General features: G+C 36.8%; 1 long non-coding RNA gene across 1 annotated transcript in view; it reads right to left on the bottom strand.

Moving 5' to 3' along the window:
- LOC137403828 (uncharacterized) overlaps nt 1-17,484 on the bottom strand; it is a 29,298-nt gene extending 11,814 nt beyond the window's left edge. The window contains exons 1-2 of the long non-coding RNA XR_010979622.1: nt 17,348-17,484; nt 2,167-2,242 (exon numbers count right to left, since the gene is read on the bottom strand). This is a non-coding gene — a long non-coding RNA (uncharacterized lncRNA). The remainder of the gene's footprint in view (nt 1-2,166; nt 2,243-17,347) is intronic.
- Nucleotides 17,485-21,925: the final 4,441 nt, after the last annotated feature.

The following is a 21,925-nucleotide window of genomic DNA, read 5'->3' as shown; positions in this document are numbered from 1 at the left end:
CATGAGAGAAGTCGATCATCGTGTCTCTTCTAAACGTTCTAAGAATGTTTTCGGCAAACTATATTGCAGTGTCTTTTTTATTTCGATGTGTGTTATGAGCACACCGACGGCCAAATTTTAACTCGGGCGAAACTTTTTTCAAATTTGTATAGTGAAATAAAATTCGTATAGCGAGGTGAAGATATCACAATGTTTCACTTCGTAAGGTGAAAAATTCGTATATCAGGGTAATCGTATCTCGAGGGTGCACTGTACAATATATCTCTGGTTTGCCAATACATGCTTGTCAGTCCGGATGAAGGTGTAAAAGGAGCTTAGCAGTCATTCTCAGTTACCATAACAGGCGCTTCCCACCAGTGTTGTAGTTGATTGAGGCAATACTAATCGCATAGGCTTCTGCACACTACATCTGTGACATGGCTACCTGGTAGCTTAGATGTGTGACTTCAACAAGAGATTTGAATTATTTTGGGAATGAGCTTCTATAACGCTATGAGCAGTAACTGCTGCCAAGTACAAGCTCCATCCTTTCTGGTACGTGAAGATAGAAGTATTGGATAAATAAAATAGTGGTTTACAGAACAGCAGTATGTTTTGGGTAACTTGCTTATTAGTGATAGTTTTTATAGTCGCAACAGTTTGAAGTGCCGCTGGTGGTTCCAATGATAGAAAAATATCTAGCCAAAGATGAATTGTTAGCTTACTTCCAATGAACATTTATAGGTAGAGGCAATATAATCTAATCACGGTTTGAATACTCTAGTGTATTTCTGAAATGTACTCGACCAGACTTGCTAGCAGCTGCTACTATTTACCTGCTACAGAGTTGTAAGATGAGCCTCTTGTAAGTGATAGGAAAATAGAACAGCAATTTTACTGTTTTCATGGTGTTTATTTAAAAAGTTGAAATCAAAAAAATTAAAGACATCGTGGCTGAATGGGTAACTTAAAAAGCAAAAAAAAACCGCTTAAAAAAGCTATAACATATGGGCGGGGCTTAATCCTAACAGAACACGATCATTAAACCATAACTGTCACGAACAACTTTTATTGTATTTTCTAGGTAAATCAGACACGCTGATTCCGATTTTGTACTCAAAATAAAGATTAGTCCACTAACCTTCAAAGTCATTTAGGCTTTTTTAAAGCGTTTCAATATCCGTTTCGAAAACAACACAATCGGCATTACAAGCTCCGCCCATAAATATGTGACGAAACCTAGCTTTTTCAGAAACGGAAGTTAGGAAAGTTTAGTCCGATTTAAAATAATAGAGATGGGTGTCTTAAAACCCATTATTATCTAAATCCAGCCTGTAAAATAGTTTCAGTTTTTTATGAAAGGGATATAAACTATTTAAAATTGCTCGCAGCTTGTTACATGACGTTTAAATGGGCTGGACGCCGAGAAAAATGAGCTCAAAAAGCGCGGTTTTATCACGAGCTAGCGTTGTTATCGCGCTTTTTAAATATGCAATGCTAAATAGCTTATCTACCTTTCAGAAAAGACTGATATTATTTTTAAAGCTGGATTCAGATATTAATAGATTTTAAAACACCCATCTCTATTATTCTAAATCGGTCTAAACATCTCTACGTAACTTCTGTTCCTAAAAAGCTAGGTTACGTCAAGTATTTATGGGCGGAGCTTGTTATGCCGATCGTGTTGTTTTCGAGACCGATATTAAAACGCTATAAAAAATCCTTTATTACTCTGAAGGTTAGTGGCCTAATCTTTATTTTGATTACAAAATCGGAATCAGCATGTCTGATTTACCTAGTAAATACGATAAAAGTTGTTCGTGGCAGTTATGGTTTAAACCCCACCCATATGATAGCCGTCGCCTATCCTTGGGGGGGGGGCGGTATATCATTGGTTGGAAGCATAAAAATAGGCATAATGTGAACCGAAACAAACAACTGACTCTTTTGTATACCACAGCGGCCATGGCCCCAAAATATTATTTTCGACATTACATGCTGGTTATAATTATGGGCCCAAGCACCAATGTTCAAATCAATGTTTAACTCAAACACCGCAAACAATTTGCTATAACGAAAAAAAAGAGCAAATTAAAGCAGATTTCATTCGTTGTACGAACAAAACAAAAAGCAGTGCCTTATGACAGACGCACAAATCGAGTTTGACAAACAGGTGCAGTCCATTACCTGTAGGCTACATGTTCTGCTTTAAGTTCATTTGACCATCCATCGTTGATCGGGTAGTCTCCCATGTAAGTAATAGCTGCAATTGGAGATCGAAATAAATAGTCTCAAAGAGCTGTTTCCTCCAACTTCAAGGAAACATGCTTCAAAGTCACACTCATTCGTTGGACTATTTCATCGTTGAATTAATTTCTTCCTTCAACTATTACAAAATACCTTTCGCATGAGTAAATGCAACATTTTTTGATTATAGAGAGATTTGTCTTTGTTAAAAGTTCAGGAAAACAGTTATTAAAATGGACTTGACCATAGACAAAGCAATCATAAACCTCCACCTTTGATCTCCACGTCACTGACCTACTAAAATCTTTCATTCAAAAAATGAGGTTTAAATGGCTTCATGGCTTCTCAGCAAATGCTAGCTGCTAGGAAGCGTGCGTAGCGACTAGGGACACATAACTGCAGATTGCTACAAAAACATCTGCTTAAGTGGAATTCATCTGGTGAAAATGAATGGCAACTGGTTGAGTAGGGATGCATCATGAAAAAAGTCAGAAGCAGAAACTAGGTATGCTATGGTTAGAAAAAGGATGCTTTAGCGATTACATGTGCTTGAGAAAAATTTCGTTACTACCTAGTGGGACAGAAATTTGTAAAATAGAGTCAGATCACAAACCTTAGATCTCGAATCTCGGTGAATAGATCTCTACAACTTGCAGACGAGAGTGCGTTTCAAGTTAAGGTTAATGTGGTGTGATTACAATATTTTTCATACAGCAAGCAAGAATATGTATTTAGCTGATTCTATGAGTCGCCCAAACAGCAATACATTTTGTGAAACTTATAAGTCTAAATGTAACTCGATATAAGCCTATGTACACAACATAGTCTCTACCAGCATACATGCCAATGTGAGGGAGGGGGGCCGTGGTCAGCGCTATGGCTAATGATGAGTGTGGTAGTCAGTCTATGGAATATTTAATCCAGATAAACATGGCTGTTTACCGGGTGAAATTTTTATGTTATGCAGGGGCAAGACCAAGCATAGTGTCACACACAAGCAAACTTTTCTCCATCTTTTGTGATCATAATTTTCTGTCAATTAGTGAGTAGACATGTTCAGACATACCGAAACATTAATTTTTTTTAAATGAAGCCTACTCTCATGATGATATAGGACATGCAAGTAGATTTTTTTGGTACGATGCGTGACACGCGGGACAATGGGTCATCTTCTCTCAAACTTTGCTATTCATTTTGAAATGAATTTTGCTTTGCTCTTATGATCAACACAAGAGTAAAATTTTTAGCCCAGGTGTTTTTTAGCAAATAAAATTTTTCTTTACCATTTAGGCAAGCAAAAATAGTTTGTCCCGCACGTCACAATTTTAGAGCATTTAGTTGCATCCTGTTCTCCCTAAGCTATGAGGTAAAAAATTCATTTGTATAATTCAATTTTGGGCTGCTATGCCTTAGCCAAACTTGTCAGTTTGCTGAAAATATGGCAAGTTTCTGATGTATAAGCACGTACAAATATTCCGGTCACACGGGAAATTTTTAATAATATGACGATGTCTGCCTATGTTTGGGATGTTTTTTGTTGTAAGAAAACCAGTTTTTTTTTGAGAGAATTGAAAAATTAGAATTAGTTTGCGATGTTTCGTAACTCAAATGGACTTTTTCAAGATTATCCTACTTATACAGACACCTAGCATGATGCCTTCAAATCACGGAGTAATCTCTGAACCAAATGTGTGTTTTAAAGTATGGTTACATAAATTACATCGCATGACAAAGGTGCAATAGATGGGATTGAGCGAAAGCGTCAAACAACAGGTTATAATGGCAGTGTACTAGAAAAGGTACGCTGTAAACTCCGCAGTCATTTGTGGAAGCCGCAACAATAATAACTTCCAAATCAGCAAAACCATTAAAGAACCACTACATCTCAGAAAATATGATTACTGAAACAGCGCGAATCTACATAGAACCCTGGTCAATAGTGCCTCTAATACATGGCATTCGATCGTGCCATCATAGCAACTAAAAAAGATAGCGATGTTGTTCTGATTGAATGGTGTCCTTCCTTTGGCAGCCAATTCCACACACACAGAGCAGCGAACCTAATCAAGAGGTAACCACAAGAGATATTTCACAAACACTAACGCAGTTTGCACCACAAATGCTGGTCGTATTGGCCTATGACTCTTAGGTCAACATTGGAGAAATTCTAACAGCAGAAGCCAATGAAAGTAGCTACACTATAAAGTACATGCACCGTGAAAGCAAGAAGTTCATGTGGCCAAACCCCAATGAAAAAAGAACCACCCAGAGAAACTGTCTTCTTAAAGCATCTCCAGTTATTGCACCAGCAAGAACTATCAGGTCACTGAGCTACTTTTGACAAAAAAATGAGGAAATAATAATGGCAAAATACGACGATTTTAAGAAGAAAAGGTTTACCGCATGAAAGTCTAATAATCTCTGAATCATGTGTTTTAAGTTTAAATAAAATATACCAACTTTAAATTATTATTTGGTTTACCGCTTGTATATCGAAGTTGTAACTCCAACTCATGACGATTTATTGTCTAACAACTGCAAAAATGTAGAAAAATGTGGGATTTTTCATGTTATTTTTGTCCCGCCCGTCACAGGCGGTTGCCTTTTTTGAAACCTCACAGAGCCATTAAACTTGGGTCTGAAAACAAAATAGTATGTATTTGTAAGAAATATGAGATTGTAAAACAATCTCACAAGTCAAAAATCTCAGAAGATTTTTGCAATTGATCACAAAGTAGTTTTTCATGTCAAATTATGGTCCAGCGCATCACACCAACTTAAATGTTTAATAAGTCTTCAATCCATTGCTGGATGAAACTTCATTCAGTGATAGTTGGTGTCAAATGCTGTCTAAAACAGCATATATGTCAGCAAAAGTTTACATCTGGGCTGTAAAATATGCGTTGAAGCATTCTAATGTCTCTCGCGCCACAATCAGGCTTAAAAATGGCCTTGCCCACACAGCTAGAAAAAGTTTGTGTGTATATGGAGTCATGTTGTATAATTCTAGGATATAAATACGCAAGTCTTTAAATCGAATTCAGGTTACATTGATGGAATGAAAAGAGAGATTTTGGCCACACCTTATGATATAATGTTTGATGACTCGCACCCGCAGCATGATTACTGCCCTGACAATGGCTGGTGTTGGTATAAAAATTCCAAAAGAGCGCCTTCAAAACCTGACTTACCGAATGCTCTGTTGAAAGCGATCCTGCCGGTGTACGAGAGATTGTCTGACAGGAAATTGTTGGAGCGGTATGCGAAGGTGAATACGCAGAATGCGAATGAAGGTTTGAATGGAGAAATCTGGTGACATTGCCCGAAAACCCAGTAGCATGGTAAGCGTGCAGGAACAGTCAATGCAACGATGGCTGTGATTTTTTTCAATGGTGTTAGGACCGAAGTATTTAGAGTCCAAAAGTATTTTGGTATGGTTGGAGGTGAGAAGTCATTGCTGCATGCAGAAGCCATAGATAGGCAGAGGTTGAAGAGAAAGATCATCAGTAACATCAGTAACAGGCAGAAGAAATCAACAGCATGTCGCAGAATGACCGAGTAACAGAGACAGCAGCATGTAAAAAGCAGAGGTTGAAGAGAGATCATCAGTAACATCAGTAAGGTTGACTTTTTCTTGCAATCACTTGAGCCTCTTCCTATTTTAGTTGAGAAAGCAGCCGAAGTTTATTTGCATAATGATATGGTCGATACCAAGTGAATACATATACCAAGTGAAAGCTCAGTAGAGTTGTCTATATATAGTGAAAATACAAATGGAAGAAGAAAACTTTTTATCTATCTATTTTTCAATCTGTACAGCTGTTAGAAAAATCAATTGGCACCACTAAAACCACGGAATCTCGCTTATGCATACCTATCCCGAATGCCTAAAGCAGCACAAAAAATAACTGTAAATAGGTATTACGAAGTTTGCACAGATCCTTGTTGCTTTCGGCTAAAAAAACTCAACATTGAAACTTTTTAAAACAAAATAGAATTATCCAGAGCTTTAGAAGTCGGATTGAATACACTGAGGCCATTAAGTTCAAACGTTCTATCAAAAGACAAAAAGCTGCTTGAATATATTTAGCAGAACATGGTCAGAACAGGTAATCTTTTGTTCCTATGTCAAATGTTGCTGCTAAACAAAAAAGTTTTATTTCTAATCAAATTGAAATTATTTTTGCAGGATATAAACGAAAGTGGTCAGAATACGATGAAGTAAGGTCCAAAGAACTTTACTTCGATGGTTCGTTATCGAAAAGAGTAAAGACGCTAGAGTTAAAGAAGGCCTTTCCAGATCGCTCCGAAGCAGTAATTCGGGCACACTGCAGCAACAAAGTTAAAAAAAGTGTTCAAGCCTTCTATGAACTATTCGATATTTACAAGAGACGCATTCTTATAAGTGTACTTTCTTTTGAAAAATATTAAAATTGTGAAATTTCCAACAAAGACTTTGAGATTATGCTGTGTGCAAAGTTGTGCGTTGTGTTTTATAAGTCAGATGACTTTTTAAACATTTATGTGGTATTAGGGAAAATACTGTTGTTTTTTCTGATCTTTCATATGACTTTTCTTTATCATAAAATATTTCCTATTTGTTTCAATTTGAGAATGCAAATATCATGACAGAGGGTATATTATATCCAGCTATATCTGCAGACAATGCATGTTCATAATGTGAACTTTATTTAAATAACATGGTCCCATAGCCAATAAAAATCTATATTTTATAATACAATAAATTTTTGGTTTGTAGAACGCAGGTCAACAGTGGGATCAAATCCAACAGACCATCAGTGTCCACATTTTTGTTATAATCATATTCATAATTAATTATTATGAGCTTTTATGAAGGGCTAGCTAGCATTTTATGCAATCCTTCAATTCATGTTTAAATATTCTACCCCTAGCAACAAATATTGTGTTGTTTCCAAAAGGAAACTCGTAAAAAGTTGGAATTCAAACCTACAAGTTCGTGTTTTTCACTCTGCTGCTTGTACCAATTTATGCAGCCATGTCAGTGGATGCGTTTCTTACAACATTTTTGAACTTGAAAATATGTTCCTATTGCTTGGTTATAAGCAGTTGCTTTTCTGTAAATTATTTGTCACACCATAAATATTTACATACGTACTAGGAATGAGCAGTAAACCTTCTATCCCAGGGTTCCATCCATATTTATAAATTCAGTGCATCTGAAGGTCTTTTATTTTGTTTTTCATAACATACATTGGATTCTTATAGTTATAATGCGGTATATGGTCTTAGTAATGGATTTTATGGGTAACTTCCTCACACAACAGCTCAAGGACCGTGTAAGTGAGAATAAGTACATTTTTATTCCTTTGCAACATTGAAAAGTATCAATTATTTTGGTTATGATGCCAGTCACTTAGAACTTAGGTAACAAACATGTTTTTGAACAGGTATCTAGAGGAGAAAGTTCCATTGATCGCGTGAACAAATATGATGTAACGGCATGAATATTCTAGTTGGATCCCAGTACGCATTCAATACAGAGGTTGAACGGCTATCACTGCAAGTTTTTGGTATTTTTATTTTGTTATACAATATGCAAGGTGTTACTAGACATGGACATTAGCGTTGATGCTATACAGAACCAGAAGTTTAAATAATGAGAGTCTGGTCATTGTTGTTTGTACGTATCACAGACTTGGAAACGCAAACGCTTCGCAAGCGCTAGATTAACTAGTTAATGTCTTATGATGCGCATGGTTTTTATATGGGGCGTGTCCATAAATAATAATTTGGCATTCAGAGTTATTTGATGCCAACTACACATGCTTATTTACTCACATAAAATTCTTTGAATTAATTATTTTCTTGGCGTTCAGATGATATAAAATTTACTGCTCTCAAAATAGTAGTTCTGGAGCTATGAAGTGAAACTTGCTTAAATGATGGGACATTTGTGATAAAAATATAATGTTGTGAGAAAAAAATTGGCTGTATTAAATCAAATTAATTGTACTACTTGGTTAGTTTTTCTTGTGATATTTCGCAATTCAGCTGTAGAGAAAATCTCGCATGACTAGGTCTTTCAGACCAAATTTTGGTATCTTAACACTTGCTTTTTGTTCTTGTCTCATGCAGATACTATGAATATTTATATATCGGTGAATCCTTAAACTAATGAGACAAACTAATGCAATTCCTCAGAAAAGTTCTTGATCTCTCCAGGACTAGAAACTTGAAACTAGCAGGACCGGATCGTAAAGCAACAACTACAAAAAAACTACGGAGGTCAATTGAACAAATAAAGCAGCCTGTAACAGCAGTTAAAAATATCAAGCAGTGAGTTACCTTTGTTACAGTGGCAAAGCATTTTGTTTTCTGTTTGTCAGTCTGATCATTTCAGCTGTTTTTAATTAAAAAACTACTTTTTTAAACACATTTCAGCACCGCACCAGTAAGTACGGAAATAAAATCGGCAATTATACAAAAAGGCTGACCATAGAATCACCATTTAGATAAACAATCTGTTTTCCCAGCTTGTAACAGTCTGTGGCGTCAATGTCTTCGTTCTTCTAATGCTCTTCTCCTGATATATCATTATTGGTGAGATGGGCAATTTTCTGATTTATGATTTGTACTTTCTATGGATTATCTCCTCAATATGGTGTGTGAAAAATTTCTTCTTTAAAATCTTAACTTCACTTATTGATTGGAACTGTGGTGGTGCAAACTGCGAGTCGCTGAATGTTATGATTAGTTTATTGAATATTGTAGTGTCATGTGGTTCGTTCTCTTTTTGAATTATATTTAAATTGGCCTGATGTCTGGCGAAGGGAATCCAAAAACATTGTCAGATGTGAAGAGCAAGCATCCATGGGTCATCGCAAAAATAACCAAATAGGTTGCTTGTGGTGCCAGAAGGCACCCATTCCTACGATGAAGCAGAATAAAGGAATGAACCCATCAACAGAGTGGATGAAGATTAAGGTCAGCTTTGAGCCAATAGACAGTGGCGCTGCCAATTTTAAACAACAGTGCACCACTAAGTTGTCCACGGTTAGGGGTGAGATAGCTAAACATTTAGCCTCAGAGGCACATAAATCATCAGAGACAGTATTTAAAGCTAAAAAAAGGACAGCGTCACTCAGAAGATGCTGGCAAATAAATGCGCCAAACACCTGAGCTCAACAGAAAAAGTATTTCGTGTAGCCTATAACATTGCAAAAATGAATAGACCATAACACCTTATGGTGAGCACCTGTGTGAGCATATTATATGTTACTAGCAGAATGGGATTGATATGGGCGGTGTCCTCCATAGTGACAAATCATGTGCAAGTATGATTTCAAGTACTTCTTCAGATATGAGAGGGGCATTGGTTGGTTATATCAGTCAGAAACAATTAAAGATTTCAGTAATGGTTGATGAAAGCAGTACAGTAAGCAATGAGGAGGAACTTGTTATCCATCTCAGGGCATGTGTTGACATTCCCACCACTTTATTTTAGATATGGTACATTTGAAGACTGCTGATGCTAAATCTATTGTAGATTGCTTGATACCAACTCTTAACAACCACGGGTGTGACCACTCATATCTGAAGCGCCACTTCTGCTTTGCCTCAGATGGTGCTTCAGTTATGCCTGGTCAAACTTCTGGGGTTAGACGTCTACTGTTAGACCGATTCTCAGACATCATTTCTAACCATAGATTAGAGCTTCCTGTTGGTGATGCAATTGAAGAGGTAGGTTAATTGTGGTATCAACTCATTCAAGATATTTGTCGCCAGCTTGTATTCTTTATATAGCAAGTCTCCCAAGATGCAGGAGGAAGTGAAGCAGTGTGCTGAATCTTTAGACAGTCAGTTTAGGAAGATAGGCAAGCTTCTAGATACAAAGTGGTGTGCATCTTCTCCGAGTATAGCAACAACAATATACAGGTATCCTTTGAAAGTCTTGTTGCCCACTTCAAGTCCCACCCACATGATACTAAGTTTCAAGGATTAGTTGCAACTCTAACAAGCCAGAACTTCGTCATCAATCAAGATATTATGCCAGATGCACTGGAAGAGGTTTCTAGGCATTCCTTACTTTTGCAGAACAGAGATCTTTCATTGGTAACTGCCAATTTTTTGATTAACCAAACAATCAAAGCAATGAGAGGATACATAGACATGCCAGGTAAGTATCATTCTGAAGCCCTGGTGTCCTGTGAGTCAGAAGAGTTCAAGGGAGTGGTAGAGGAGATGGGGGTATATTGGGACATAGCACATATTGACACATCACAATATTTGTTACTTGTCTTCTCTTGGCAGCAGTAATCTTTAGACAGGTTATAGGAAATGACATCATTGGGCAGCCATATTGAAATCAAAAGCCAGAGACCAAAAGCTACAATTTGGTAAGTGAAAACCTTTTGAGATATAAAAGTAAACTAGAGCCTTATACTGGATATTGTGCTCCGTAAAAATGACCAGGTACAAAGCTTAGATTTTTAAACAGAATAAGTTAATGGTTGAGAAAGTTACGTTGAGAAATTTTTGTCAAACAACTTTTTTGTGGTAGGTATACCCACGGGGCATATTGGGACAACATAGATGGGGCATATTGGACATGTCCCAATATGCCCCATATGCTGTTAGCACGCCTACATTATTAGTTGTTATTACAGATCATGGTTTGCAACAGAGCCCCTACAAAGAGAAACAGACCAGATGATACTCATATCCATGACGTTGTCCAGAGTCCATGACGCTGATATCCATGGCGCTGCAGAGTCTGTGAGTATGACTAAATCCACCCTGGCCCGTGCTGTAGACAAAGCAAGAAAAGCTCAAGAATGTGGCGACACTGTAGCTGTTTCAACCAAGGCATGGACAATATCGTATTTTCAATGACCGTGAAAAAAGCTTACTGGTGGACTACATAATCAAAGCTTCCAAACTGCATTCTGGACTGACCAAGAAAATGGTTAGAGAATTCGCCTACGAATATGCATGCTATTTAAATAGAAAACAGCCGAAAACTTGGAAAGGAGATAACATGGCCGGTGCTGACTGAATATATGGATTTTTAAAATGACACCCTACAATTTCAGTGAGGACACCAAAAGCGGCAAGTTTGACTCATGCGACCAGCTTTAACAAAACTAATGTCCAAACCTTCAACAATCTCGAAGAAGTTATGAAATAGTATGAACTTTTTATAAGAAATATATATAACATGGATGAAACAGCCCTCATAACTGTCCACAAGCCTGAGAAGATTCTTGCACAGAAAAACATCAAGCAATTAGGACTTTCAACTTCAGCAGAGAGAGGAACTCTTGTGACCCTAGTAGGTTGTATCCAATGCACAAGGTGGGTCGATTCTTCCATTTATTATTTGGACGCGGGTGCACATTAAAGAGTCGATGTTGAATGGGACACTTCCCGAGTCTGCAGGTACAGCACAATCGACTGGCTGGATAAATCAGGATATATTCCTAGTGGCTGGCTCATTTTGTTAACTGCACTCCAGTGTTCTAAGGGAGTGGAGTCCGTTTGTTTCCCTGAGCGTATCATTGCCTTCCATCTAACATTTTTTACAGTGAAAGCATATGCTAAGGATATGAAAACAACATATATGGTGTGGCATGAACGACTGGCCAGTCGCAAGTGTGAGGAAACTCATGTACGTTAAGGCTCTCTTAGTTGATCAAGATTACAACAACATCACATATTACATGGATAATTGTTCATCGCAGAACAAGGATTGGGGACCAATCACTACCATGATCCAAATTGTGAACTCAGGACGTATCAATGCTTCAGAAATAACATTTAAATTTCTAGAAGCTGGACATACTTTCATGTTCGCCGATTCCGTTCACGCTTCGGTTGAACGTCAAATGAAAGCCATCAAAGATGTATTTGACTTTGGAGATTTATGTAAATGCATAGAGCTGGCTGGAGCAAAGGTAGTCGTTCCACTCTGTGAAGACTTCAAAAACTACCAAGGCCAACAGCGTAGTGCAAAAATAAACAAGGCAGAACGCACACATCTTTCTAAGATGAAGTCGCTTCAATTCAGAAAAGGGAGCAACAAGCTGTACTTAAAGACGAGTTATGAGAAAGAAAACCAGGAGTTTGACTTTCTCAAGGTGAAAGCGAAAATATCACATGAACCTGAACCACTCCGTCAAGGAAATCGAGGAATACCTGCAAGCAAGAAAACCGAGATCATAACAAAGCTATGTCCCCTTATGCCGAGCTCGAGCCGCGAATTTTGGGAACAGATACAGGCAAATGATGTCGCAGATTTAATATCAGCTGATGATTGAATCGTTCAGACGTTTGTTATACATATATTTAGATAACCAAAACATTTGAATATGTGATGTGATTGTATATACAGTACATATGCATGATTTCAATTTTACAAACCTGTGCGACTGGTTGTTTTTATAAAAGTGTGTGATTTTAGGCTAATTAACTTTGTGCGATCTTAGTTCATATTAACATGTAACTTGAGCTGATTAAATAAATATTGAAATTTTGTAAAAAGACATTCTCTAGCAATTCATCTGGCTCTATTAGTTTCAGTCAATTAATGCATCATTTTTAACCTTTTTTACATAAATCAATGACAAAACAATGCTTTGGCTAAATGCAGTGTTTTGTCATTTATTTATTCCGGCATGCCTCACTTGAAGAAGAAATGACAAAACAATTTATCTCATAGAACTTGTTATCCATTTATTTGAGAATTTCTTTTCTTGGTCATCAAAAAGAGCATAAAATTCTGAATAGAATGTGTGAAAAGTTTTTCAAATTGCCATTGACATGTGAGCGGGGCAAGCAGTTAAAATTCAATCTTTACTGAACAATTGCAAATTTGGTCAATGCATTGTTTTGCCATTTATGGGCAGGGCTGGAGTTCGACTTTCTAAAGTCACGGTATAAACTTTTGGCTGACCAAGGACCGTCGCAGTCAGCACATCAGGGAGTAAGCGAGCAGAAGAAGCAGGGACTGGTCAAGAACCTGGTTGAGAAACATATGCCACCGAGCCATCAACGAATTTGGAAAAATTTGGTAGTCAGCAATGCTGTAGACTTGGTCACAGACTTTGAGTAGACCCATATAACTATATGTTAAGCAAGTGATCATTCAATTATTATATAGCATTACTGAGGGTTTATAATTTGTGTGGTATAATAATTATATTTAACTGATCTCCATATGTGTTACGCAATGTTTCTCTCTTCTAAACCATATATCAATAATTCAATACATATTTGTTCAAACGTACATGCTAATATGTGGATTATTGCAGGTGATAAAATGCAGACAAAGCCCTATATATCAAAGTAAAGGGTTTTTCTGCATAATTTTAGTGAACAAATGACAATATTAGCTCACTAAACCAATTATCCCATTGTTTACCCCATTGTTTAATCCGAACCAAAATTTCACTTGGTAATTATATTTGAGATAACCATACAAACATTGTGAAAGAAATTTTTTATATTTGTATTCATATGGTAAGGTTAGACAATAAGCGCTCTTAAATAATCTTTTCTGAACAATTTCACATTCCGGAGATATAGGGTTATGTCAGCACAGGGCAGTATACAATGATCATAGTCTAGCCATATGTAACATCTCCCCATGAAGAGCAGAAAACATCAAAAAGAAAATATGCAAAATCTTTACACAAAAGCAAGCCATCAATAACCATTGAAGCTAAGAAAAAGAAGGTTAATTTTCTAGATGACTTTTAACTGTAACAGCAGCTCATACAGACCCTAGACTAAGTCACAGGTAGTAATCACCTAAATATAATAATAAAATGAATGACGAAAAACATTAACGACTGACTGCTGATCGTCTTCTAGATGAAGTACAGGCTGCCTTGGTAATGGGCATATCTTTTCGACATATAAGCGAGTCGAGTAATTTTATGTATAGAAACCAAATAAAGTTGCTCCAAATTTGCTGTAATTTCATATCAATGACAAGTGATACAATTGTGTTCTTTATCGATTTTCCGTATTAGCACTGAGCAAGTAATGCTAGAATAGTATTGTATAAATCATTGCATAATTATTACTGCGGCTTAAGATGATAGCTCTAATATTACTACGAAAGTTGTCCCAAATGTAGAGAAAAAATCAAATGGACAGGATTGCCAGTGACGGAGTTTGATCTCAATAGATAACAGGAAATAGGTTGCTTACCATTTTTATTTGTCAAACTTCAATCTTGTACATTGTACTGATTTGCAAATACATAGTATTGCTACACTAAAACTTCTACATGACAAGCTTAATATTTTCAAGATATGCGAGGCATGTCAAACGCATTACAAATGTACTAATCTACGTAACCCTGCTAAAAACTTTGAACATTGTACATGTAAGTTAAAATTTCATTAGCAAGAAACTGGTTTCGTAAAAAAAAAAGTTTATTTGCGATACTTCTTTTGTAATCGCTGGTTTGTAGCCACAAATCCTAACACACGTGGAATTCGTTGAAACGCTGTCTGTAGCCCTGTAACTAATGATGATTTGAGTCAATGTTTCAAGTCAGAAAGTGAATTCCGCTGTCTAATGTTGTTTTCAATCGCATGGAAAGCTGTGCCACGTTATGGTGCTTAATGTAGGCTTGATGAAACGATCATTTAATATACCGAGTTGTGACCATTGCCTGTGGAAACCTATTGCAACAATGGCTGACCATGTAACGCTTGGCTTGTGGCTAGTAAATTCAGAAGGGACTGCATTTTTCCAGTTTGTCTACCTATTTCATCTAGGCGTTCTTCAGCATCACAGTCCAGCCCTTAGCATGAGCAGCAATCTAGCAACTTTTGGATTAGTCACATGCCCTAATGCCAAAGTAAACTAACATTTATTGGGTAATAAATGTGCTTTATATGGATGTACAAGCACAGAAGAGATGGGCCAATTCAATGGCCACCATGGTCACCAGATATAGGGCCAATTCAATGGCCACCATGGTCACCAGATATAACACTAGTGAACTTTTTTCTGTGGGTTTATGTGAAGGATATCATTATTAAAACAAAGGTTCATGACCTAATTGACTTGAAAACAAGGATTTCTAAAGCCAATGCCGCTATTGATGAGCATGTCCTGCAGCGAACATGGCAAGAACTGGTATATGTACTTGGTGTGCTTTGCCTCACTGACGGTGCTCATGTAAAGGTGTATAAAATTATATATAAAAAAAACTTCACGAATCACTGATGAAAATAAAACAAATCTGGTTAACATATCTCCACAACTGACTTTGTAATAAATTTTTTCAAATTGTATCAGGACTTTACGTACACCTTGTTAGTCGCAACGTCAAAACTTACATTTGTCGAAGTTGAAATTCTGTTTGGTTTAAAATATTTTTTAAGCACCTTATGCAATGACTGTTCATGTCGTCAAAATATTTGTTGGCTTTTACATTTCGTGTCAATTTTGCCCGCATTATTTTTCATGCCGCTTTATGGATATTTTTTGATATACGCATATTTTTTTCATCAACAAATAAAAAACTTCTTTCTGATGCTCTACACTTTGTGTAACAGTATATAAACATTCCTCATGACCAAAAATGCATATTACAAAAAGCTGTAGTGATTAACAATGGCCAACTATGGGCAAAAATATTTTAACACGTTTGACACCACCGAGGGCAGCTATGATGGAACTTAAGCTTGCTCACTCATTGGTATAATACATGCTGCAACTATTAAACAGCAACCTCAAAAACGAATGCGGCATTGGACTAAACAAGAAGCAATAGTCTAGCCATATGTAGCATTTCCCATGAAGCATAAAAAACGGAGAGGCAATACGAAGTCTTTAAAAATCATGCCTATCAATGACCATTGAGGCTAACAAAAGGGGGGTGTCGACTTTCTAGATGTGACTTTGAATCGTAACAACAGTTCATATAAACCCTAGACTAAGCCAAAGGACACCATGTCACATGTACATTGTTGAATTAATCCACCAAATACCAAAAATGAAAGACTGCCACAAACCGCAGGCTGATCACCTTATCTCTATTGAAGTAATTAAACTAAGCAGCAGCACCATCAAAACAAGAAGACCTCACCAAAAGCGGATTACAAACAGCTCACAAAACCAAAAAGAAAACAAAACTGAACTGTGACTTGATTTAGTCCACAACACAGTTGTAAAAACTAAAGGAAGAGGCTTTTCTCCACTATCCAGAAGTTTTCAACACCCAAGCACAGACCTTTAAAGTAAAAAACCGATACAACCCTTCTACCCATGCAACCCCGACCTAAAACAGGTAACACAATAAAGCTGTACTGAAAGAGAATAACAATACAAAAATCCAACAAACATCTAGAAATTGTTACTGCAGAAAGAGAACTGTACTCGAAATGGCAGCTAGATAACATTATCAAAAAATGTGAAATTTTGGGTCCTTGAGTTCACAATTAAATGCTTGATTCTAGATTCGTAGAAGAGATGCTTGTAGTCTAGAAGTTGAAGTGTGCCTAAAAAATAAAGGTTGAGGCAGCCTCATACGATTACAGAGTTGGAGAGGAAACCAAAACTGCCACAGTACAATAGTGTAACAATAGCGCTGATATCTGTTTATTATTATTTGTTATTTATTTAAATTATTACATGGTTTAGCACTTGCACATTCGATTTTCTAGCCAAGTATCACCAAAATTTGTGGTGTAAAAACTAGAAAACGGAGAAAATGCTAGATGTATTCTTCAAACCGAGCAGAATCCTTAACCTTCGGCCTAGAAACAAAACGGTACGTATTCCTAGTAAAACGATAATAGGCCGAAATCTCTGAACTGGTCGAATAATAATGTCATGACTTTAAAAACATGGAAGATTCTTTCAATCGAGCCATCATAGTTATTGATATGTCAGATTATGTATTTGCATGTCATAACAACTTAGATGGTTCATAATGTTTAATGCATTGTATGACAATGATGAAATATCATTTAACAAAAGCTGGTGTGGTGTGCTTTTTAAAACAGTATAAAGGACAGCAGAATGTCCCGTCTGGGCTGACTAATTTGCTAGAAAGCATTCAAATGTCCCGTGCGTCACAATTACTCAAAAACTGTTTTGCCCATACGTATTTAGGTACTTATGTACACTTTAGGTCTACCAATAACCGGATCACCAACACTGATGGTATGTCGAATGTTCCGTCTAACGAGCATCCGATGTCATGATTAACGCGAAATTAAAATGTGTTCGTAAAATGTTTTGTTGCAGTCGCGACATTGCGAGCCAGAAATGAAAATCCTATGCTGGTCGAGGTATTTTTATGCACCGAATATGGCTAATAGACTTTTTAACAGACTTTTGTATGATCTCTATCTATATTAATTTATTTTGCTATTTTTAAATATTTAATGGTTAGATAAGTCAATTGCGAATAACTGAGATAGGTATTTATTAAAAAATAATGACGTTTTTGGTTGTTTTCTGATCACTAGCTCACTCAGTCAAAACCATCGTAACGCCATGGAAAACCCCTGGTGAATCCTTTTCGTGAATGCTATTCGATGAGCTTAGCTCAAGCGCGAAACTGCACATTTCATTCCCGAGTGCTTGTGAGAAGTGAAATGTTGAATGTCGTTTGATGTTTCTTCTTTCTACAGACTTGAATTTACAGTTCGGAATAGTAAATGAATTTCATAGTAATGAGTGATTCGACTAGCGACGACACTAGATCTCCATATCTAAAAACCATGCGCATCATAAAACGGTAACTAGTTGTAAATCTTCTTTTGAATTTTGAAATTTGAATTTCTTTGGTGTATGTATCATTATAGTTAAGTTATGTATGCTACTTCTATGCTATTTGATATTGCTATGCTTCTACGCTACTTGTATGCTAGTCTGTTACTCTCAATATTTGGTGAAGGTGTATGAAGTCTGTTATTCTCCATTTTTGGTGAGCTGTATGCAGTCTGACTTTATTTCAGACAGAAAAGGTGCAGAAGAATAGGGGTAACAAAGGTGAGTAAGCTTATGTAAAACTTGGTTAATGCTTGAAAAACTAATCCTATTTATAATTTGTATAATATTACTGTCAGCTTTCAATCATGAAGGCTAAACATTGATTTTGTTTCCATCACTTGAAAGTAGGGTTTGTTCTATTTATAGGTTCGGCCGAGACCAAATATCAACGCTCACTATAAACGCTTCATGGGCAGCTTTCTTAAAAAACCAGACTACCTGTCCACACAGCAGCCGACAATTGTGCTCACAAAGATGGTGATATCGTCATCAGAGGTTAGTTATTTCTGCTGTGAAATGTTTAGGGCCATGTTTGCCTTGACAGTTTGATATACACACATAACTCAAATTTTGTAAGAATTTTGGGATACATTGCTGTGGTAAGGCAATGTACTGTTTGTCAGCCAACAAAGCGCAATAATTATTCTGTTTTGACCCAGTATGTGGCGACTGGGGTTTGATTTCCTTATCATCATGAAATGTCAGTGATCTCAGACTCTGCGAAAACAAAAACACCTTTTATTTGCCTAGTGATAGCGAATTGCTGGCACCAGAGGCTGTGACTGTTACAAAATTTGAGCCTTAAACAAATCCACTTCTTAGTTCTATGTATGCATAGAATAGTCCAGTTTCACATGTTGTATCATTTAGTACATGTAAATTTGAATTGCAACAACTATTAATTTGTTTTGAAGTTGACATGGATATCATAGTTGTTGTTGAAGAAAAAAGGTGTATGTGTCTGACTAATCCAACAGCCAGGTCAATTGGAAAACTGTTTATTATAGGAAGTAGCAGCATGTTAGAAAACAAGATAATTTTTTGAGGTATTCCAATAATCAGTACAGGTGATACCAGAAGACGTGTCATCAAAGTCTTTAAAAGCAGACACTGTTGGTGATGATGAAGGTAAATTCCTATTAGACTACAAGCTTTGAATATGCTTGATGTTTAAGTACATGTAGAGCCACGGTCCAGGACAAGGACCAATTGGTCTGACACATCATGAGTTAAGCCTGTCAGCTATGCTGTTGCGCACGACGCAATATTGAGCTCGTTGATTTGCCAATCATTATGCAAAGCGTTGTGTCAGAATAGCGAGGTAGGTCTGATGAAGTGTCAGACCAATCGGTCTCATGGACAGTGGCTTGCAGTTATCTTGATATAAGATATGGAAGCGCAATATTTAACAAGCCTCGGTTTGCCTTGATGCCATGTGTATACTAATAATATATATATATATATATATATATATATATATATATATGTTTCTTAGGTCTTGCTTATTTAAGTCACAGCTGTAAAACCATGTATGTGAATCAAATATTGACTCCTTTTCCAGAAGCTCTGCAGCACCCAAGTGTATGCAAAGACGCTCTAGAGAGCATGACACTTGGTGAAAAGAGATCTCTCGTGATGAAGCTTGTGCTTAGTAAGTTAGAAAGTGTTTATATCTAGGAAATAATTACTCTTTTGAAACACATCTTCAAAATTACTTAGTGGTTATCAGAGAGTTATTTTTTACATCAATCACAGCTTGTACATTTATTTTGGCCAGAGTTTGCCTTGTCAGTTTAATTGGATTTTATTTTACAGCAAATAGAAAGAGACCATGGTCAACATGGGGCGTGAAAGAGCAACAGCCAACATGGTGGCCCGAAGGTATCCCATTCGCGGCTCCAACAAGCAAGGATGAAAGCGAGTTTTAATTGTTAGTTTTAATCCACGAGTTAATTAGAAAGTTTTTCTCCATTTTATAGTAGTAGCAGTATCTGCTATAACACCACACATGCCTATCCTATGCCTGTCTTAAGAGTCCCAAAATACCTGGCATATCATACCTATTTGAAGTATTGAGTTCTCACCAAAGGTGTTGTTGATAAAAACTAGTTTGTGTATAATGGTTGTCATTGTTTTCTGATGAAAATCTACATCATTCCAGTGCCACACTGTCAGCTGTGCTCCTCTCCGCTCAATGCTTTGCTGCAAAGAAAGGCATCATATCAGTAAGTTGCGTGCAATTCCGATTGTTATACAACCTTTGCCCTTCACTTATCAGACCAAACGGAAAAATTGTACTCCGGTGCTTTGCCACTTTGCTTTCCGAGCACAGATCAAAATGAAATTCTGTTATGTTATTGTTCTTTTATCAAATGAAATTGGAAAATGCTTAAAAAACATTGCCCAAAAGAAATACTGCTCTGGGCACAATGTTCATGAAATGAGAACTTTTACATTGATGTCTGACCAGCTTCAAACCATCATTATAGTGAAGTGTTGTTTATTCACTAAACAACCATTTTTTAATTAAAATTTTGTCAAGTCTCCTTTTCTCAACTGCATCTCTTCATAGTCCATTACTCCCATTTTCGGCTCGTATGAATTCAACTGTACAGGTATGTTGTGGTGTATGAGTTTCATTTGTATAATATGGTGCTTCTCTTCTACCTTGATCAATAACCACTGCTGTTACTCTGAAAAATCTCACATCATTTCCTATTCACTATTTGTGATTTGCACATCAGCTTAATAACACTCAAGGCATCCATCATTGCTTGGTGTACTTTTGGCATTGATCTTACAAAACATGTACCATATTTATTAGAGATATGAATGGCTCTTCGCTTTATCCAATGCAGGTACCACCAAGTCCTCTAGCTGATGATGTCAATGTATCATCCCCATGCCTCAACAGTAGTTTTATTAAAACGACAGAGGACCAATGATCTAGATACGAATACAGAGCCTAAACAGAAACGTGTGTCATACAGGTGTGTGTTCATTTATAATACTATTTGGTCCTTTCAAGTAAACCAATGGTTTATTGCAATGTTCTATTCTGATTTCATCTTATGTCATTTTACATGCCATACACAGCCACACTACAATATTTTTAAGCCAAAGACAACAAGTATGCCATGTACATTGCAGAGTAGAACGTGAAGACATTAACATTTTACCGTCAGAACGTTTGCTCAACTATTTGAACTCGCCAACAGCATGGCTAGATGGCAAGATAATTGACTGTGCACTTAGGTAGGTTAGCCAAAAGATCAGTTACAATCTGTGGAACATTCTATATGTATCTACTATTTCTTGCACTGTTGGCTGTCAATATTCTATCGTCTTGATTTGTCAAATTTTCAACAAAGATTGAAATTATGATGTGTGCAAAGTTGTGCGTTACTTTGACTTGCTCAACCAAATCATTTCTGCCTGTAATCGTGCTATAAATTCTCAAAGGCTTCCAAATTATAAATTATCGCCTACTACTAGCCACTGCCAGCACTCATGTAATGCGTGTCAGCTGACATTGGATACATCATACGATTGTGTAAGTTCTTGGTTACTGCTTCAGATACTTATACTTGTTTCACAATCTCCAGTTTGTTTCTGAAAGACAGAGGGGCCAAGAAATGGGTTGCTTGGACAGCCGACATATGTCAAGTCCAAAATGTCAAAGACGCTACTCAAAGGTGGGCATTCATGCATCAGTGTGTTTTATAAGTCAGCTGACTTTTTAAACGCTCATGTGGTATTAGGTAAAATATTGTTTTTTTTCTGCTTTTTCTAATATGATTTTTTTTTTATACAATCGTTCCCATTTGTTTCAGTTTGAGAATCCCATCGCTCATACCTGAACATGAAGGAGTCGCGGTACACACGACTGAAGAATAGTGCACATGCTGATTGGCTG

Source organism: Watersipora subatra, chromosome 9 (genome assembly GCF_963576615.1).
Source record: "Watersipora subatra chromosome 9, tzWatSuba1.1, whole genome shotgun sequence".
Lineage (NCBI taxonomy): Eukaryota > Metazoa > Bryozoa > Gymnolaemata > Cheilostomatida > Watersiporidae > Watersipora > Watersipora subatra.
This window is presented reverse-complemented; position numbering and strand designations above follow the sequence as displayed.